General features: G+C 37.8%; 1 protein-coding gene across 11 annotated transcripts in view; it reads left to right on the top strand.

Moving 5' to 3' along the window:
- The first annotated feature begins 5,942 nt into the window (after positions 1–5,942).
- The window catches only part of RAPH1 (Ras association (RalGDS/AF-6) and pleckstrin homology domains 1), an 85,680-nt gene continuing 69,991 nt past the window's right edge, over positions 5,943–21,631 (top strand). For 4 of the 11 annotated variants that reach the window (XM_074340529.1, XM_074340501.1, XM_074340494.1 and 1 more), the window contains exon 1: positions 5,943–5,967. The gene's annotated coding sequence lies outside the window, so the exon portion shown is untranslated. Of the gene's footprint in view, positions 5,968–6,019; positions 6,589–7,684; positions 7,828–10,507; positions 10,550–21,631 lie in introns of those variants that run through there. The other 7 variants (XM_074340524.1, XM_074340523.1, XM_074340518.1 and 4 more) reach the window with 7 other exon arrangements.

Here is a 21,631-nt window from a genome sequence, read left to right as displayed (position 1 = left end):
TATGGATTGAATTGTGTCCCCCTCTCCCCAAGTTCATATGTAGAGACCTTAACCATCCTCCCATCTGGAATGCTTTTTCCTCTTTATAGTGGCAACTCTAAACTTGGCAATACCCCACACTAAAGGAATACTTAATGAAAGTTCATGTTCTGCCCTGTGCTTTCCCATTGCAGACAGTCATTTCTGGAGATCGGGTCTTTAAAGAGGAGGTTAAGTTAAAATGGGGTTGTGAGGGTGAGCCCTACTCCATTACTGATGTCCTTAAGAGGAAATTAGGATACAGACAGAGACGACTGTGTGGAGACACAGCAAGAAGGTAGCTATCTGCAAACCAAGGATAGGTCTCAGAAGAAACCAAGCCAGCTAACACCTTGGTCTCAACCTCCTGGATTTCAAGCCTCCTCAAGAACTCTGACAAAATCAATTTCTGTTGTTTACGTCACACAATCTGTGGTATTTAGTTATGGTAGCCCTAGGGAAACTAATACAGCAATCTACTATGTCTTCGACCCTGTCATAGAAGACAGACTGAATATTCACCAATAAAAAGGCACAGTTCTTAGCCTTGAGGACAATCTAGTTCTTGATTTCTAGCAACCTACAGCGCAGATCCACTTGAATGTCTCACCATTACTTCCAACGCAACTTGTCCAAAACAGTGCCTTCCCTTGTGAAGAACAAGCTTTCATTCAAGGGTACAGAAGGGCTCTAATTCTTCTCTGTGGCCTCCCTGTCATTCAGCACACTGCCTTGAATTTAAGAAGCACTCAGTATCTACCAGTTAATTTAGCAACGATAGCAGTAATAGGCTTTAGCATTCTTTCAGTCATGAAACCTAGAATCATCTTGGACTCGTTTTCTCCTTCATGCCGTTGTCCAGTCTGTTACCTATATGCCTGTCAGTTTTTCAAAACGTGTTTTAGTTTCCCTCCTTTCTCATTCCTCGTCACTTCATACCTGGATTAACACAACCAGTCTTCCAGCTATTTTCCTTACACGAACCTATTCTTCAAAATGTTGCTGGATGTTTCGTAATCTTATCTGTCATCATCCTTTAATTTGACAAATATTGCTGACTTTTATATGTACAAGACACCATGCAAGGTGCTGGAGAAAACACATAGGAATAGAACATAGTTTCTGCCATTTGAGGAACTCAAAATCTTTTGGAGGAGTCAGACACATGCATCAAATTTCCAATACCAATGTGCAAAGTGTTTGGGAGCACGCAGGTGCAGCAAATAACTTTATCCAGAGGAATTAGAAATAAAGGAGGAGACAGTTGAAGGGGAAATAGCTGGTACATTCAAAAATGAACTTGGTTATACTGCACTGTTTCCCAAACCTACTGCTGACGGAAGTTCATATTCTGCCCAGTTCTTTCCCATTGCAGACGTTTTTGAGATGGGCCTAATCTTTTTATTTTATTGTTTGGCACTAAATACAAGTCATTCACTCTTTCAGTTAGCGTGTTTAGCTGATACTATGTTAGTAGTTTAGTTATTGAGCTCAAAAGCTGACTTAAGAATAGCCTTCTGTAATATGTGCGTAATCAGAGAATTGCTGAATTCTGATTGGTTGAAATCCTTTGTGGTCTGATTGTGGACGTCAGAACATTCACAAGAATGCAGGTTGTGGTAACTGCTCTTGCATAATAGTTGGTACTTGTTTTAAGTCAATATCTGGATATGTCCAGTTCTACAGATTTTGCAATGCCCTCAAAGGCTTACTTATAAAAAACATCTATTATAACAACAACAAAATTACAAAGGACATGTAACACTCTATTACATATTTATATTATACAGGGCATGTAAATCCTACTTGTGTGAAAGAAGCAGAAATACCTTGACAGGCAAAGATCAAGTATTCTGTAGTTAAAGTTCGACTGGGAAGGGTGAGATGTGTGCAGGATGGGCCATGCCAGGCCCTTGCCTCATCTTGTATCACTGTCCCTGACTCTGTTTCTCCCCATGGCATTCAGATTCCAAGTGTCAGCTAAGTCTCATTTCTTCCATGAAGTCATCTTAACCTGCTCCAACCCCAGTCAATTTCTCTCTTCTCTTAACTCCTATTGTACTTACAGTCTGTATCAGAGTTCTGTACTTAGTTGTTCTCTGGTTATTTCATATGTTCTTGTTTCATCAACAGTTTCTTGAATGCAGAGATCCCTTTTTAAATTAAAATTAACTTTATTTTTTATTAAATAATGTATACTTTGTGTGTTGTTTTTCTCAACATTGATAGATTTATTTAGTTTCATAAATATTTAGTGTATTCACTTTAATTGCCAATTAAAGAATACAAATTCATCACTTAAAGATAAAGAAATTAAATAAAATACCATAATCACCCCACTCTGCAATAAACATTTTTGTCTTCTTGTTGTATTTCCTTCTAGATTTTCCTGTATATTTTTTCATGAGTTCATATTGTACATAATGTTCGTAACTTTTTTGTTAATTAACATATTGTGGACATCTTTTCATATCAAATCATCATTTACTTAATCTTATTGCTGGATATTTAGAGGATTTCCAATTATTTGCCATCATTCCACAATAGCCAAGCTAATGTTTTGTTATTACTCCTTCGAATAAATTCATAGAAGACAAATTGCTTGATGAAAGAGATGCACTTTTTAAGGTATTTTAATGTCTATTGCTAAACTTCCCTCCAGAAATAGGTTGTAATAATTTATGTTTTGGGATGGCTGGTTAGCTCAGTTGGTTAGAGCGTGGTGCTGATAACACCAAAGTTGCCGATTCGATACCTGCATGGGCCACTGTGAGCTGTGCCCTCCTTAAAAAGAGGGGGAAAAAAAGAAACTATTTATGTTCTCACCTGCAGGATATGAGAATGTGCTTCTTTCCCTCCTTGCCAATGATGAGTGGGGTCATTTTTAAAAATCAGGGGCTATTTCTTGTATTTCTCTCATACTCTTAAGTGATTCCACAGAACTGGGGACACAGTGAACACTAAAGAAATACTTTTGATAAATTGATTAATTAAGTGTTCTTCCCACTACTTATGAGTACTGATTTTTTTAAGTACATAAATATTCATTCATTCAATATATTTATACTACATGTGATGGTCCTTGGTTTGTCTGCTAAAAATGAATACAGCACTTAGAAATGAAACAAATACTTTATAAATTACTGTGTCATAAATTAAAAGCATGATAACTAGTTTCAAAGGTAATGTGTATAGGAGCTACTCTTACAAATAAAGCTGTCCTACAGTCCTAAGAATTCTCTTAGGAACAAACAATTTATCCCATTTTTCTAAGAATAGGAAGTACTAAAACTTCTCTGGAGAATAGTACTATGAATTTAGGATATGAAACCTTCCCATCCATTAGCTGTCAGAGTCTTCAGAATCAGGGGAATTGTGCCAGAGATGAAGTCAAAATCTGGGGTGGATTTTCTTAGTCTCAGCACATTTTAGAACCTGTCCTTTCATTCAATCGGAAGGGGAAAAATAATCAACACTAAAATTTCTGGGGGAAAAAATTTTTTTTTAAGGAGGGCACAGCTCACGGTGGCCCATGTGGGGATCGAACCGGCAATCTTGATGTTATTAGCACCACGATCTAACCAACTGAGCTAACCAGTCATCCCCTTCTAGGGGGAGTCTTAATGTTTCCATCCATTCCTGAAAGTTTGTTTTATTTAAAGCTATCTCAGGGGTAGGATGACTAGATGGATGTCCTATTTAGTTAGGTAATTCAATTTTACAAGGCTCCTGCTCAATTATCAAAAGATCGTATTAAGGTAGTAACTGGTCTCACTCTTCCAATGTACAAATCTTTTCACCTTATGTAAAGTAGTAATCATTAAAAATTAGCAGAGCTTTAAAAGTTGCTGATTTGAAACCTCATTTAAGAAAATATATCCCATAATTATTTCATAATATTTTTCTCCCCATGCTTGGCTGAAGATACTGGAATGAGCTTGTAGCTCATAAAGCATTATATAATTGAGAGAGCATGTGAGTGGGGTCAGAAGATGGGGATTTGATTCCAGTATCTTACTGGAATAAATAAATATTATTCCAGTAATAGTTATTTAACTTTAGGCAAGTTACTTCATCTCTAGGGGCTATAGTTTTCTCTACTATAAACCAAAAATATGGCTTAGGTCAGCATTTCCCAAAGTGTATTCTGTGGAAAACATGTCTTGGTGAGATGTTCTGTTAAAAAAGCATTTTATGTTCTGATGGAATGGACTCCGTATTCTAATAGTGACTTCCTTACCTCTTTATCCACTAGACTGAGTGCTTTTTGAGGCAGGAACCACCTTGTTATGTCTTTGTATTTCTAGGCTTTAGTTGGAGCTCAATAAATCTTTGTTGAGTGAATGAATGATTTCATAGTTTAAAGGAACTGATAAGAATCTGCTTACTTTTCTCAGTGGCTGAAAGTGACTTTGTTTTCTTTTCTAATTAGCCTTGACCAACCTAAGCACTGGGAGGAGAGAGAGTTCGCTAAGAGCTACCTAAAAAGCACTCAGTGGTCTATTTTTTAAAGGCGATTTCAATGAAGTGTATTATCTTCCTTGTACAGTAAGTATCACAGCCTGGTAATAGCATTTGATGACAATAGGTATTTATTAGGTTTGGCACTCAGGTGTGTCTAATCTCAACAAATCTGGTCATAAGGGAAATGGGGTGAGAAGCTGTAGCCAGGTTTCCATGAATTATCACTTAGTAAAATATTTACATTTATTAAATTAAAAATATTTATTGTGCAAGGTACTATGCTAGATAGTATGGCATATATAAGAATGAATACATTGTTGTATTACATTCTTGAGGGAAGATTATATAATTTATGGAAATAATTATAATTAGAGGTAATAAATGATGAATTCCACAAGGAAGGAACAATCTACAGGGATTGGTTAGCGACACCATCTTCATTTATAAGAAATAATATTCTACACAAGAATATTGTACCACCTGCTAAACTTAAAATACAGAAGGGCAGTTGTTTCTAAAGTGCAGATATCTCCAGTGTGAAATACAGCTCCTGACTCTATTGTACGGTTCTAAATACAAGTTTGAAACAGCTTGTGTGCCAGTTTTGAGTAGATTGTGCAAAATAGACCAAAACCAGTAGAAAGTCCTTAAGAATAGCTGGAAAAAGGAATGTAATTAACCAAACCAGGATTTTGCCCCAGGACAGAGAAACGAACACCCTGGTTCTTAGAAAGGGAGCCAAGATCTCAGAAATGTACAGTCAATTCTTTATCTGTGAAACTTCAAGATACAGATATCTTAGCAAGCAGATGGGAAGAGGAGAAAAAGGAGTGTTCACTGCAACTAATTCCAGGACACACTGCTGACTTGTCAATTGTTTAATGCTGTCAACAAACTTGCTTTGCATGTAGCCAAAGCAAAAATTACTTAACCCCCCCCCCCACTTCCTTTGATCAACTTTAGGTCAAAATAAAGATATAAATTCAAATATAAAAGTCTCAGTCAAGCCTGCATCAAAATAAGCAGTATTTGAGTAGTTTAAAAGTCCAATGCGCTATCCATTGCGCAACAGAGCCATCTAGTATTTGAGTAATTTAGAGCTTCGTGGGAAGGAAAAATCCAACACCTTACTCCTAAACAATTTCAATAACGGGGTGACAGATATTAAGAATGCAAAATAAGCAAATTTCAAAGTTAAAAAGTGTTTAAAGGTAATTGAAATGCCCCAATTTTAAAAGCTTCCCAATAAAGTGCATGAAACTCCAGAGTTGTTGGCCAAAATGGGATTTCCTGAAAAGAAAAAAAAGGTCCCACGACAAAGGTCCTTTAAGAGCCTAAGACAAGAACTGATGTATTGCTGGAGACTTGGACCACTGCAGCATAAGGCGCATGCATATCGGTCCTGGACAGATCTTCGCTGTGTGCCAGGGCCCTCGGACAGAGGCCGCTCGGCTCGGCCTGCTTCCAGGGAAAGGCGAGCTGGAGGTGGGCTAGCACAGGGATTTTCCTTTCTCACTCATTCATTCCCTGATTCACAGGTTCCTGAGGTGGCTCCCAGGGACGCGCGGAGGAAAGGCGGAGCACGGAAGACAGCCCCGGTTGGGTGCGGTCCGGCGCCTGAGGGGAGAGTGAGCAGCGCCGGCAAGGGGGCGCAGGCCGGGGGCGCGGGCAGCGGGCGGGCGCTCGGGAGCGGCGGGCGCGGCTGCCTGCGCCGGAAGTGAGTGGTTGGTGGCGGGCGGGGGAGTGAGCGGCGGTGCGCGAGCCGGTCCGCCTGTCGGCCGCCGGGCCTTCAACCCCGCCCTCTGCGTCTCGGCCGGACGCGGCCGCTCACGAATCCTCCGCCGCTGGACTCTGCGACCGCCCCCCCGCAGCGCGCTCCCGCCCCTCCTCCCCCCACCCCCCGCCCCCGCCCGGTGGGTCGGTCAGTCAGTCAGTCAGTCACGGAGCGCGCGGCGCGGGAGCAGTGGGCGCTCACGGCGTCTGTCGGGAAGGAGCGCCGCGCCTGGGGAGGCGGCGGCGGCGGCGGCTGAGGAGCGCAAGCGGCGACTGCCCAGCCGGAGGCCGCTAAGGTAGCCGGGGCCGCCGGAGGACCGAGCAGCTGTCGCGGTGAGTGCTCAGCCGCGCCCTCGGGGTCGGCGGAGGGAACCCGGCAGGAGCGGGTCTGTGAGGCGCTGCCGCCTCTCCCGCCTCCATTTTCCCGGCGCCCGGCCCCGCCATCCGGGCGCGGTGCGGATGGCCGAACCTGGGGCGGGGTCGCTGCCGGAGCTGGTTGGACCTGGCCGGGCGAGGCGGCGGGCGTCTGGGTGGGAGTTGGCGGGGCCTGAGCTGCACCCTGCGTCCCCGGGAACGGCGATGGAGGGAGACAATGAGATATAGGGCGGCCTGGGGAGGGTGTGGATGGGCTTCTCCGACTAGCACCCGGAGCTGGTGGCCCGGGACCGCGGGAGGGAAGGACTCTGCCCCGCTAGCCGTAGAAATCAGTGATTCGATGTCTGGGGCTCCTGGGTTTCAGTACCTCCCCCCCCCCCCCACATCTTTCGTAAAGGAGTTCAGTGCAGAGATTTAAAAAGGCGGGGCATCTCTGTATCTTCTTTCTAATTAAGCAGGTTAAGTAATTGCCCCATTGCTTTTGAGCCCATCTCATCTCTCTGTGTCTGTGCATTCCCGCCGGAAATCCAAACTGCAGTTCAGGGTGTGTGTGTATTGGGGGGGGGGGGGGTGGAAAGGGTGGGGACAGAGAGGGAAGAAGGATGCAGTGTAATGTAGTATTAGGGTGCCTTCGTTTTCAGATGGTTTGAAAGATGTGCTTTTCTTAGTCAGTGTCCCCGCAGTGTGAGCTGGAAACCGCAGAAGCCTTATTGCTTGTAAGCGCGGAGACGTGGCTTAGTATGAAATAAGAGCTTTTTGGAAGGGTATAAGCGTTACATCAGATGTGTCGTGTGTGTGTGTGTTTCTTACATTCTGTGGGAAGAACAGTTGGGGAAATCCGGGAGAACTGGAAGGTTTTCACTGAGCCTCCCAATAAGGGTTGATGTCTGCAGCATTTCTCTTGGAAATGTGGAGAGCTGTAAAGTCCGCTATGAAGGAACAGTAAAGGTTACGGGCTAGGGGTGGGGCGTACTCCGCTTATTAAAAGGGTGGTACTGAGTTCATGGGAATATTAAATAAAGCAAATATTTGTGGAATACCTACTATCTTTTAGGCAGCATGGGTGACACGAAGTGAACAAGACCTGCAGCATAGAGTGGTGGAAAGAGCTCTTTGAAGCCAGGGGAACCAGCGGTTCCAGAAGCACGGTAATTGGCTTAGCAGAGTGACATCGGATGAGCTATTGAACTCTCAACAGTACGTTCTCTGTCAGTAAAATGGGAATAACACCATCTGCTTACCTCCCCAGATGGTTGTCAAACATTAAATGAGATAATGTGTGCTAAACGCCTATCACCTTGCTTGGCACTGAGATTTTAACAAATGTTAATTCCTTTCCACCCTGGCCTACTGTTCTTGGGATTTTCTTGGGTGAAGGTGGGGGAAGAAGTGAATGTAGGTAATTGTAATGCATTGCATTATATTATAAAATGTTGAAGTACAGGTGCAAAATAAGGGAGCGAAGAGGAAAGAGCTTAATTCAAGATTGGGAGCATTGGAGGAAAAATCGATGGAAGCTGCAGCATTTAAGTGGAACCTTTAAGGATGGATAGGATTTCGAATGATGTAAATGGGGAGGGGGAGGACTTTCCAAGTAGAGGTGGTGCTATTCTTGAGAGCAGAATTGGGGTGGAAGAGTAGTGGGGGAAGGGCAAAATAGAGCTTCTCAAAACCTCTTTAGCTTTTGTTGAGTCTGACCTTCAAAGATTGTTTCTGTTGTTTTGCTTTTTGTGTTGTGAATTTCTCAGAAACCAGATTAGCCTATTCAAGTAAGTACAGAAATGTCTACCAAGTTTAATACATGATTTTTTTTGGATTAGATATTTTGCGTTATTTGGACTGCTGTTCTCTTCTGTTGAATTTAATAAAAAATTATTTGCAGAAAATTCCTCTGTTCAGTAGAAAAGCAGCTGATTTTTCAGATTAAGTAACTGGCTGAAAGGAGCCGTGTAGTGGGCACATATTGGGTGTGTCTCAAACTCTTGATCTGTATCATTTGTTTTCACAAATATTTTAACACTTTATTTTCTAAAGAGGTGTTTTAAACCATTGTCTTTGAAGATAATTAAAACGACTTATCTTTTGGTTTTGCTACCTTTTGGTTCCTACCCATGCATAGTTATTTATTAGAATTGCGTAGTGGATGACTGTCACGCTATTCATAGATTCTTGGACGCACGTTATAGACACTCATGGCTTTGCCTTAGTCCCCAAGTAGTTGAATGCCAACATTAGTATTGTTAATCTCAGTCTCTTATTTTAGGAAAATTAATATTAGTGAAACAAGATATGTGACCTCAGGCAAATCACCTGTCTTGGACTGTCAATTCCTTTACCTGTAAAATGAGAAATTTGGATTAGTTCGGTTTTCAATCTGTGTTTTACTGACTCTAGAATTTTGAGGAGGACCTTCAGAGGTTCTGCAGATGTTTGACTTAAATCTTATTAAAATTGTACTTTAAACCCATAATAATAAAAAGTGACTTCTGTATGATATGCACTCTTTAAATGCTTTACATACGTTAATTTACTTAATCCTTGCCATAATCCTGTGAAGTAGATTCTGTTAATATCTAAGAAAACAGGCAGAGACTACAGAACTATAAAGTGGCAGAGCTGGGTTTGACACTAGGCAGCATAATTCTTAAGCTTGTGTTTTTAACCTACCTATACTGCCATTCCTATACTGCCACCATAATAAAATATATAACGCACAGTATTTTTTTTTATTGTGGTAAAATACACAACATAATACTCGTTAACCATTTTAAGTGTACAGTTCTGTGGTATTAAGTACATTCACATAGTTATGCAACCATCATCACTATCCATCTCCAGAACTTTTTCATTACCCGGACTGAAACTCTACTCCTTAAACAGTAACTCCCTGCCCCTTTGCCCTCCCCAGCCCCTGGTAACCACTTTTCTACTTTCTGTTTCTGTGATTTTTGACTACTCCAGGTACTTCATATAAGTGGATCATGCAATATTTGTGTGGCTTTTTTTTGTGTAACTAGTTTATTTCACTTAGCATGATGTCTTCAAGGTTCACCCATGTTGTAGCATGAATCAATTTCATTCATTTTTAAGGCTGAATAATATTCCATTGTTATGTATATACCATATTTTGTTTATCATCTGCCGATAGACATTAGATTATTTCCACTTTTTGCCTATAGTGAATAATCCTTCCCTGAACATTGGTGTATACATATCGATTCCAGTCCCTGCTTTCAGTTATTTTGGTTGTACACCCAGAAGTGGAGTGCCTGGATCATGTGATAATTCTATGTTTGATTTTTAAGGAACTGCCATACTGTTTTCTACAGCAGCTGTAGTATTTTACATTCTCATCAGCAATGCACGAAGTTTCCAATTTCTCCACATTCTCATCAACACTTATTTTCTGTTGTCTTTTTTTATAATAGCCATCCTAATGAGTGAGAAGTGGTGTGTCATTGTGGTTTTCATTTACATTTTTCTAGTGATTAGTGATGTTAAGTGTCTTTTCATGTGTATTAGCCATTCGTGTATCTTCTTTTGTAAAAATGTCTATCCAAGCCCAATATTTTTTATTATAAATTGATTTGTTTTGTTGTTGAGTTGTAGGAATGCTTTATATATTCTGGATATTAATCTTATATCAGATCCATGGTTTACAAATATTTTCTCCCATTCTGTGGGTTGCCTTTTCTATTGGTAGTGTCCTTTGATGTTCAGAAGTTTTTCATTTTATTGAAGTCCACTTTATTTTTGTCTTTTGTTGCTTGTCCTTTTGGTGTCATGTCTAAGAAATCATTGCCAAATCCAATGTCATGAAGCTTTTCCTCTTTGTTTTCTTATGAGAGTTTTATAATTTTAGCTCTTATGTTTCTAGGTCTTTGGTCCATTTTGAGTTAATATTTGCAAATGGTGTTAGGTAAGTGTCCAACTTTTTGCTTGTGAATATCCATTTTTTACAGCACCATTTGTTGAAAGGACTGTACTTTCCTGGTTGAATGGTTTTGGCACCCTCATGTACATCTATATAAAATTTTAACACATTGAAAACCATCATGCTACGTGGTTATACATTGTTAATTTTTTGTGTGCGCTGGGGGCAAGCATTCCTTGTCCCCAGCACACACAAACAAGCTTCTCTTACTATCTCTGTGCTTTTTTGTGAATTTTAAATGAGTTATTAATAAGGAAAGTTGTAATTTGTAGATTTTTAAAAAAACTTTAGTCTTGTGCATGCACATCTATTCATATAGAATTGTCTAAATAATACCTTTCTATGGCGTATACATTGTGTTCAGTTGAACACCAGGCAAGATTTAAGCCCATTTCTTTGGGGGTATGCTCGTCCTGTGTGTTATTCATTTAGTAGTAAATGAATATGTAACACTTAAGTCTTGATATCATATCATAAATGTTTTTATAGCTTTTGGCAAGCTTTGGGTTTACCTTGTTTGCCTTGTAAGCAGTTGTTAGATATTATAACTAGCTCATTTTAAAAGAAAAAATTCTTATTTTAAAAAAAAGTTTGAATCAATTTTATTGAAGCATATCCTGAGATTGCAAAGTGAACTGTTAAAAACTGCAACCAAAACAAAATAAAAGCTGCTACCTAATTGCAACTACTTATCGGGTGATATTAAAACAAAATTTTGCATAAATAAATGGGTTGCTTAGGTGGTCATAAGACTGTAACATAATTCACCCTCAATTTGTCTCTTGAGTTTGTAATAAATTAATGTATTTGAACATAGAAGTATTAGTAACATTTTTGCCAGTTTTATGTATTTAGGATGCTATATAAGATTTTAGCTGGAAAAGTTTTATTGTGAAATATTAGAAAACTCCCAGATTATGTGATCTCTAAAGCTTCATCCTTGCTTTTATCGCTTATTTTAAGGTACAGTGTTTACCACATTTTGGGGCAGATGTATTAAAATACATCACTCATGATTTATAAATTGGCTTTTTCAAAGTATGTACTTTGCTATTAATGAAATACATATTGTTCTCTGCTTTAGTCAGAGCTAGGCATAATGGAGAAATCAAAGAAGTAGGTATTCTCTCCTAAAAGAGAGGCGGCGGTTTACGTGCAAGATACAAGGAATCAGTAGAGAGTGTAATTGAGGGAGCAGAGTCCAAAAAGAAACAGAAGGAACTGGAATTTGAAAACAGATGAAGAAATTATGTTTGGAAAAGAAGGAATAAGTCATCTCTTTAGATGAGAGGAAAAGCAAGTTGGGAAGCCCATAATTGATGTCTTGTCATTATATACCACTTAACATTTAAGACCCCTAGTGAAGAATGGTGAAATCTGGAGAAAATTAGAACTGTAAACATATTAAATAGGCCCAAATATTGTAGTATTGCAGTAACTATGGTTACAATAAATTGTAACCATACTTGAAAATTGGATGCTTTTTTTGAAACTACTTTTAGACAAATCTTACTAAGTTTGCTATGTGAAGAATAGTGTTAGCTAAGTCATTACAGCAAAACTAATATGACTTGAAAATATAATGTATTTTTTATGTATCCCAGATTATACATGTTCTATCCATGTTTCTAAGTATGGTTTATTTTCCCTGATTTTTCTAGTCAAAATTCCACTCATCTTTTGAGACCAGCTCCATCGCCATGCACCTTTGTGAAGCTGTTTGACACCAACTATAATTAATTGCTTTCTTCTTCACTCCTCTAGACCTTACTTGATTTGCCTTCAGTTGTAGATAATTGTGTACTGTCTTGAATCCCCGAGTTGTGAAGTATTGGACCTGGGTTTAACTCAGCTGAGATGCTTCTCAGTTCCTTAAATATAATAGAAATTCAATAATAAGGTTTTCATGAAAGCCATTATTTGAAGAACTCTTTACAGTTGGTGTTACAGCTCCTGAAAGGATGCACAAAAATGTAATAATATTTATTTATAAAGAATAATTCTTTCTTGGCTTATTTGGTTTATTTTATATTGTAACAAATGACTTTAGAGACTGGTGAGGGGAGTCAGTGGCCCCCCTTGTCTGTGAATGAGTGCTTTATAAGTGTTAGTAAAGGCTCAAAAACCTTTTTGTTTACTCTAAGTTTTAAAAATAAATATATATATTTTTAAAGCAGGGGCAATGAATATTCTGCATTATGTTTGAAAAGTCTTGGTTTTACTACTTGGTAATACATAAATTCCAAAGTCTAGGACTTCTGTTTATTTTGGTACTTGGTTTTAATGCTTGTCTTAGCTAAAAGGGAGCTGATGGAGGGACATATACCCAAAACGAATAACTGCATTTTTGGCTTTACTTTCTAGATATACTTACTGTTTAATTTCTATCCATCAATTTGCAGAATTAGGTAGTAAAGTTTGCTTTTCCTGTGCAAACCAATGGGAGGATTTGCATTTATGTATTTTTAATAAATGTGTTCAAAATCCATAGAAACTATGTTTGAGAAGCATTTAAAGAGTTAGAAAATGGTTTCTCTGTTTTAGAGTATGCAGGTACAAGTGTTTCAAGATGATGTCAACACATTGTTTTCTTTTGGAATACAGTTATTTTCTTACTAAGTTTTAAAATGCCTGATTTACCTTTAAGGTACAGATAGATCAGGCATTTTAAAACCATATTTTTGTTTTTAAAAACAATGGCTAAGTAGCATACTGCTAACAGTTATTTATCACAAAAAGTCAGCAAATTTAGACACTTATTTTTGTAAAAGATAAATGTTTAACTCATCTTGAAATTTGGCAGCTCTTTTTAAATACTTTGCCACGAGAAAGCCAATAAACCTGTTTGGTACAAAATACAGGGTCACTCCTCAGCCACATCAATAACATCCTATAACACTTGGCACTCTTTTTGCTTCAACTTTTGCTGCAGTGGTTGCTTTTGAAATTAAATCTTGCTTTTCTCACCCCCAACTTTCTTTTGTTGAGAAAAGTAGCTGCTTCATGAAGAATTATATAATGCAGTTTTCCCATAAAATATTGTTTCTGTTAAGGAAATCATTTATGGTTGAGAATGTATCTTCTCTGAAACACCAATCTCCTGTAGCAGCTTATAAAAGGTAGATTCCTTATTTCATTATTGAAAAAGAATCTCGCAAATGCTATCACTCTTCTCTCAGAATACTTAGAATCACTTAGTAACAGATACGTAGGTTACTTTATGTGATGTGTGACTGTCAGACAGGTGTCCATAATGAAGATGCCACTTTGTATGTTAAGGATACACATATATTGTATTATTAGGTTGGTGCAAAAGTAATTGTGGTTTTTGCAATTATTTTTTATTTTATTTTTTTACGATTTTTTTGGGGAAGGGGAACAGGATTTTATTGGGGAACAGTGTGTACTTCCGGGACTTTTTCAAGTCAAGTTGTTGTCCCTTCAATCTTAGTCGTGGAGGGTGCAGCTCAGCTCCAGGTTCAGTTGCCGTTGTTAGTTGCAGGGGGCACAGCCCACCATCCCTTGCGGGAGTCCATGGAACCAGCAACCTTGGGTTGAGAGCCCGCACCCCAACCAACCAAGCCATCTGGCCACCTGGGAGCTGAGCGGCAGCTCATTGACTTTAATTGTAGAGGGCGCAGCTCACTTGCCCGTGTGGGAATCAAACCAGCAGCCCTGCTGCCCAGAGCTCGCGCTCCAACCAACTGAGCCACCCATCTGCCCCCTGCAATTATTTTTAACACTTTAAACCGCAATTAGTTTTGCACCAACCTAATAAAATACATACGAGGTGCGATCAAATGATACAGTTCATGTTTAAATAAAAAAATTTATTACAGTAAAAGACACATTGCCATTAATCCCCCTCAAAATACTCCCTCTCGCTTCAAATACACTTATCCCATCATTCTTGCTACTTTCTGAAGCAGCTCTGGAAGCCCTCTTTCATGAGTGTCTTTGCAGTACACAGATGAAAAACAGAAAATTACCAGCGTGCTAGAAACCCCCCTCGTATTTACCTCTTTATACCTCTGCTCCCTGGTGCATAGCCACTACCTTGACTCCCAACTCTAATTCTGCTATAAAGTTCTTTGGTTTGTTTCTTTCTTTAAAAATGTTTTCTACTGTATTGAGGTATAATTTCCATGTAATAAACTGCACACATCAAAGTATACAATTTGGTAAATTTTCATACACCTGTGAAGCCATCTCTGCAATCAAGATAGCTAACATTTCCATTGTCTTCCACAGTCTCCGCATACTCCTTTGCAAGTCACCCTGCCCTCCACCTCTGTCTCTGGGCAACCTGTCACTATAGGTCAGTTATACATTGTCTAGATGTTATATATGGAATCATACAGTGTTCTCTCTCACTCATTCTCTCTCTTGTCTGGATTATTTTTATGCAGAATAATGATTTTTAGATTATTCCATATTGTTGCTTAGCTTAGTTCCTTTTTGTTGCCAAATGGTATTCCATTATGTGTATCTACCACATCTTGTTTATTCATTCACCTATTGATAGATATTTGGGCTGTTTTCATTTCTGGTTTTTACAAAAAGAGCTGCTGTGACATTTGTGTACAAATCTCTTCATGGTATATGTTTTCATTTCTCTTGGATAAATACCTGTGAGGACATCCTGGATCATTATATAGGTTAGGTAACTATTTTTTTGTTTTTTAAGAAGCTGGCAAGCTTTTCCAAAGTTGTATCATTTTCATATCCAATAGCATTATATGACAATTCTAATTGTTTTACATCATGACATTTGGTATTGTCAATCTTTTTCATTCTAGCTACTGGAATGGATATGTAGTGGTATGTTATTGTAGTTTTAATATGCTAATTATTAATAATGTTGGGCAACTTTCATGTTTTTGTTAGTCATTTGGGAAGTAACTGCAAGTTTTTTGCCCATTTTAAAAATTGGGTTGTTTAACTTTTTTTTATTTGTAGCAATTCTTTATATATTATATTTGTTCCAATATCATTTGTTAAAAAATGCTTTCCATTTCTGTCAATTATATCTCAGTAGAGCTAGGAAAGAAAATCTCTGTCCTTCTTACCTACTTTAACTTTGACCTCCCTGTTAAGAATCAGTTGACAGAATAAGTGTGGGTCTATTTCTGGACTCCATTCTGTTACATTGATGTAATTTTCTATTCTTTTGCCACTATTACGTTGTCTTGATTACATAGCCTTATAGTGAGTCTTGAGATCAGGTAGTGTAAATCCTCCAAGTTATTTTTCCAGCTTGTTTTGGCCTTTCTGGGCCATTTGCTTTTCCATATAAATTTTAGAATCGGATTTGGTATATTGATTGTGATTACAATGAATACCTAGTTCAATATGGGGAAGAATTAACATATAACAATATTGCATCTTCTCATCCATTTACATGGTATATCTGTTCATTTATTTAGGTCTCTAATTTCTCTCAGCAGTATTTTATAATTTTCTCTTGACATATAATGTGTTATGTAAACACTGCACACTGTCTTATTTAATTTCTTACAACCAAATTATTATTTATACATGCTTATTTTTATGATATAAATTAAGATTTGATATGGAGATTTCCCACATGATAACCTTTTCTAATGCATGGATGAGAGGCCACCTATTCTGATGTGACAGTGCTAGAAATAGAGGAGCCTAAATTATCTTAGAAACATTAAAGCTGAAGTTTTCAACTGTATTTGTTGGCATAATTCTTTTGGCTTGTATGGTTAAGGATATTAATATTTAAAAAGGCTTATATTTATTAACATAGTTCAGTAGTTTTAGAATCAGAAGTAAAACAGAATCTTACCAGTTTAATTGGGGCATCAGTTTTTACCAGAGGATTTTGAGTTTGTATTTTGTAGTTGCCTTTATTGTTCAACTGTTTTCATTAATAATATTCATGGGACTATGCAGCCCTTAGAAACTTATAAAGAATGAAATAAAACAAAATTCTACCATCCAGAAATGACTAGAGTTAAAATTTTTGGTCTAGTTTCTCATGTACTTGTATATATGTGTGTGTATGTATTTGTATAGCTTATTATTGTATACACAGTTTAGTTCTGCTTCTTTCATTAAGACTTATGTCACTACCATTTCCCATGCATTAAATATTTTATGAATAATTTACAACATCTGCATTATAATTCGGGATGGACATATAAGACTCCCTTGAATTTCCTCAGTTTTTCTTTTCTTGTAGGGTATTTAGTTGCCCTCCCCTTCTTTTTTTTTTTAAATACTTGACTTCGATGGGCATACTTGTTCACAGACTTTGTCCATATTTTGAATTTCTTTTTAAAGTATATTTGTTTTTAATTTTGAAACATTTTAACCAAAGTATAGAATGTGATAGACATCTATATACTCATCACCAGTAGTAATTCATTGTTCATAGTTTGCTTCAAATAATTTATTTAGGGAGAAGATACAACAAAAATCTTCCTCCAGGTAACAATTTATGTCGTTCTGTTGCATGTTGTAGTGAAATTTAATACATACGTATCCATAATATTTTACTTAACCAGCTGTCTCTACTTTTGAATTTTGTATGAATGATAAACTATATTTATCATTCTTTAAAGATTTGCATTTTTTACTCAACCATATAGTTTGACATTATTCATACTGATTCTTGTAGATCCAGGTCCTTCTTTTTATCAGAATGAGCCAGGTTTTCCATTCCCGTTTTGAGGAATAGTTAGATAATTAGGCTGCTACAATAAACATTCTTTTATATTTCTCCTGGTGCTTGTCTCTTAAGTGCTTGGACACTCACAGGTGGTAGTGTGGGATCATAAGATATGTAATCTCCAAATGGCTGTCCTAAGTGTTAAGACATATATGTGGCTCCTTACCAGAAATGTTCCCATTACTCCACATCCTCCCCAGCCTTTGGTTTTATCAGACTTACTGTTTTTGCCAACTTGATGGTTATGAAATGGATAATTTTTTCTTTAATACGTTTCTAGAAATATAGTTACTAGGATAAGGAGTATACGGTTCTGTAGCATATTCAGTGAAACTTTTTATCCATGGAAACTGTATTCTTTTAAATGAACATTAAGAAATGTTTCTAATCACAAATAAAATCTTTTTTTAAAGAGTTTTGAATAACAGCGTTGTTGTTTATTCACAGTGGGAATATAAGTGTTTTCTCTAAAGAAATATTATCTGTCCTGGCTGTAAGACTGATATCAGCGAGTTTCCTAAAATGCTTTAACTGTTATTTTGTGACATCTGTGTATATAATTTAGATGATAATTTGCTTAACAGAATTCATGACCGATTTTACTTCTTGTGAGCTTTTTGGGGGAACATATTTAATTTTTTGTAATCATGTTTATATAGTCAAGTAAAAATATAATATCTAGTATATATTTTTCATTTCAACAATGGTGATTTGATGAGTGCTTATGATATAAGAGTGACATTATTTATTCTGGGAATGCTGAATTTATTATTATTATAAAATTTGTCTTCTTTAATAATCCTCTTCCTACATGGTGTGTGTGTGTGTGATGAAAAACGTTTCAGATTTAAAATATTTTTAACATGTAGGTGCATTAATTTAAAAAGTAAAGAGTGTAAGTATAAAGGTGTAAAAGTTCTAGTCGCATGTTAGATATTTTAATACAACTGCCTGAGGGTAGGGACCATGTCTACCTTTTAAGTAGCTATATTCCCTGTGCTTACCAGTTCAGTGCTGGACTCACAGTAGTATTTCATTAATTATTTGTTGAATGAACAGTATAATTTCTTAAGAAGTAGTAATCTTCTTAAGTGAAAAATTACTTTTTTTTTAAGTACAAATAAGCATAGAATTAATTCTGCTTACACCTAGATTCTTTCTGCTAGTATTTGTTCTTAAATAATAATATTTAAGCTTTGGTCTTTCTGGTCTTCTGAGAGAGAAGCATGCAGGTAACAGCAATTCTGGTATTTTTTATTATAGAGAAACCTAACTGGGATCTATATTTAACCAAAAAGGAAAGCTAACTTTTTAATCTGCAGATTAACTTGGAGCTCCTCTGCATGATTTAGTTGTATGTAGCCTGTGAGTATCCAATTGCCTCTCCACGATTTCTGACTTCACTTCCTATGGTCTCATCTGTCTCTGCTCCAATGACTTTTGCTCTTAGTCCCTGTAGGCACAAAGCTCTTTCTTTTATGAACCATGGGCTTCGTAAGTTTAGTGACTTTGACAATTTAGGGGTTTACAAGGGACAAATCATATGACGTATAGCCTTTTACTATCGTACAGCCTTGGCACCTCATCTGTGGCTGCTTTCCCCAGCCAGTGTTTCAGACCTGCCACCCTTTTTGTCCTGTAGCACTTTCTCAGAACGGTAGTCTGGTTGCCAATTCTCTACATTTTTCTCAAGGAGGAGCACTATGTTGCATTATCTATTGCTGTGCAATGGATCACCCCAGAATGCAGTGGCTGAGGACAGCAGCAGTCATTTTATTATAGTCTTGAATGGTTCTGGTTGTTGACCAGGCTTACTTAGATGGTTCTCACTGGGAGTGACTCATGCATTTGCAGTCAGAGGCAACTGGAATTGGAGTTGCCTAGGATTCCTCCCTTACCTGTCTGGGGGTTGATGCCAGTTGTGAGCTAGGACCTCAGCTGGGGCTGTGGGCTGGTTTCTACACTTGGCTTCCTTTTGTGGCCCGGGTTTCCTCACAGCATAATGTTTTAGTTCCAATAGCAACTTTCCTAGAGAACAGGTGGAGGCTGTTAGCACCTTTGATATAGCCCTTGAAGTCACTCAGCATCACTTCCTCCGTAGTTACAGGTTAACCCAGATTCCAGGGAAGGGAACATAGACTTTACGTCTCAATAGGAAGCGTGCTAAGGCAGATTGTAAGAAGAGCAGATGAGACTGCGGATATTGTTGCCCTCTCTGTGACAGTCTCTGAAAGAATACTATAGCAGCGTAGAATTTAATTCTATGTCAAAATTACTAATCTGACTTAAAGTAAACCTTCTAATGGTGTTTAAACCCTTGTTAATGTTTTCATCAACCACTCACTCAAGTAGAAGCAAAGAAAACATTGATAGGAGCTGGGCCACGATGAAAACAGGAAGACTTCAATAGATGTCACCTCTGTGCCAGACACTGGGTTATTGCATTTATGCTTCACAATAATGATGCAAGGTGATTTTACAAATGAGGAAACAGGCTTAGAGGATTTAAGAGGGCTAGTACAAGTTCATGGAGCTATTCAGTGTTTGAGTCAGTCTAATAACTGGAGAGCTCTAGATCTGAACTAAATGAAGTTCATTCTCTTCAGTTGGGAATGGAAAGGACACCAGCTTAGCTGTAGCTCTCACTTTAGCCATCTGTGGAATGGCAAATTGCAACCAGAGTGTGTTCTTGTTTGTATATTGTGGGTACGAGGCCAGTCATGTGACTCTTTTAGCTATAATCAAAAACGGCACCAAACTTAACATTGCCTGACCATTATCAGCTCTGGCCGAGGTGGCGAGAATGAGAATCGCTGGTATTTTACCCAACATGTTGTCTAACCAAAATTTATAATGATCAGGCATTGTTAATGGCTTAAAGTTGTAGGAAGATTAGCGAAGTTATTAGTTTTTATTTATTTTTAAATTTAAAAAGGGAATTTAAAATTTTTGTTCAGTTTTTAATTTTTGTTTACATTGTACTGAGAGGTTAATAAAAAAAATGGTAGCCTATATAATGTTTTTAGTTTTTATAAAGAGATGGAGGCGATGCCACCTGCTTTCCTGCTTTTTCAAATTAGAGCAGTGTACCCCTCAGGGTGTCTGCATGTGCACACAGGGTTGAGGATTGGAGAGGGATTGGGAATGCAAAACCACAAAATAAATATGTCCTTGTTATTCTGAAGCACTAAATTTACTTGGTGATAGGTAGTTTTGAACATTTAGACTATTTTAGCCCATAGAACAGAATGTGAAGTTGATGTGAACTTTTAAGATGAGAGGGTTGAATTCAAAATACATTTTAGACGTGCAGCAAAGCCCCCTGTAGGGATGTGGTTCATTCTCACTGGGAGCCACCTAGAGTTGGTATTTTGTTGCATAGTAAGTCAAATTTAATTTTTTCTTGTAACCATGACTCTTTTTACTTTTCAAATAAATAGACTCTTAAGAGGTAAAATGAAAAATCAGAAAACCCTAGATGTATTGGATTAGTTAGAAGTCAGAGCACCCTGAAGAAGTTATAGACTCCTGCTGAAACTCATTTAAACTAAAACACCATAGATACATATGGTTGGGAGTTGGGACTGCGAACATGGAAAAGCCAACTCTCTAAGCCTCTCCCTCCCCATAAGCAGTGTTCCTAAACAGTAGATGGCACAGGTACTTACTTATCTTCTGGAATTAAGACTGGAGAGGGAAGACTGATAATTGGAAGGGATTTAGAGGGAAGTCAGTAATTAATAGAACTTCAGACAAGAATGGCTTGGGAGGAGTTGGGGGCAGACCTTTGGATTCAACTAATCAATTTTTATTTTTTTACATTAAGAAAATGTAGCCTAAGGATTTAAATGATTTAGCCCAAAGTTCTAGCTAGTTGGTGGCAGAAGAATTTGCAGTCTCCTGACTCCTTGTTTAGTCTTAGATAGTTTAGGCTAGGAAGATCTTACACACTTTCCTTAAATGAACCCTTTCAGTGGTATCAGGATGGTTCTGTTCTTACTACTTCAAACTTAGGGTGTTAAAATGAAAGATTTATTTGATTTTTCTTTTTAACCAGAATTTGTGTTAAAATGTTAGAGATGTTTAGCATCTATAGTTTAAACGCCCAACAAACTCATTCTGAAAACTTCAGTAATTTTATAGGCCCTATCTGTTTCACCCAAACCAGTTCTTGACAGTTCAGTCTCATCTATTCCCATTTGTGGCTGGTTAATATCAGGAGTAAGAGCCATCTCTGGTTGGTTTTCTCACTCCTGCCAGAAGAAAATACTAAGATTATGCACAGATGGAGGAAGAACAACTGTATGTGGGATTTACTAGTAAAGTGATTTCTCCCCAACTGTGAGTTTCTATTCAGAGTTTTGGTT

This window comes from Rhinolophus sinicus, linkage group LG01 (assembly GCF_036562045.2).
Source record: "Rhinolophus sinicus isolate RSC01 linkage group LG01, ASM3656204v1, whole genome shotgun sequence".
Lineage (NCBI taxonomy): Eukaryota > Metazoa > Chordata > Mammalia > Chiroptera > Rhinolophidae > Rhinolophus > Rhinolophus sinicus.
This window is presented reverse-complemented; position numbering and strand designations above follow the sequence as displayed.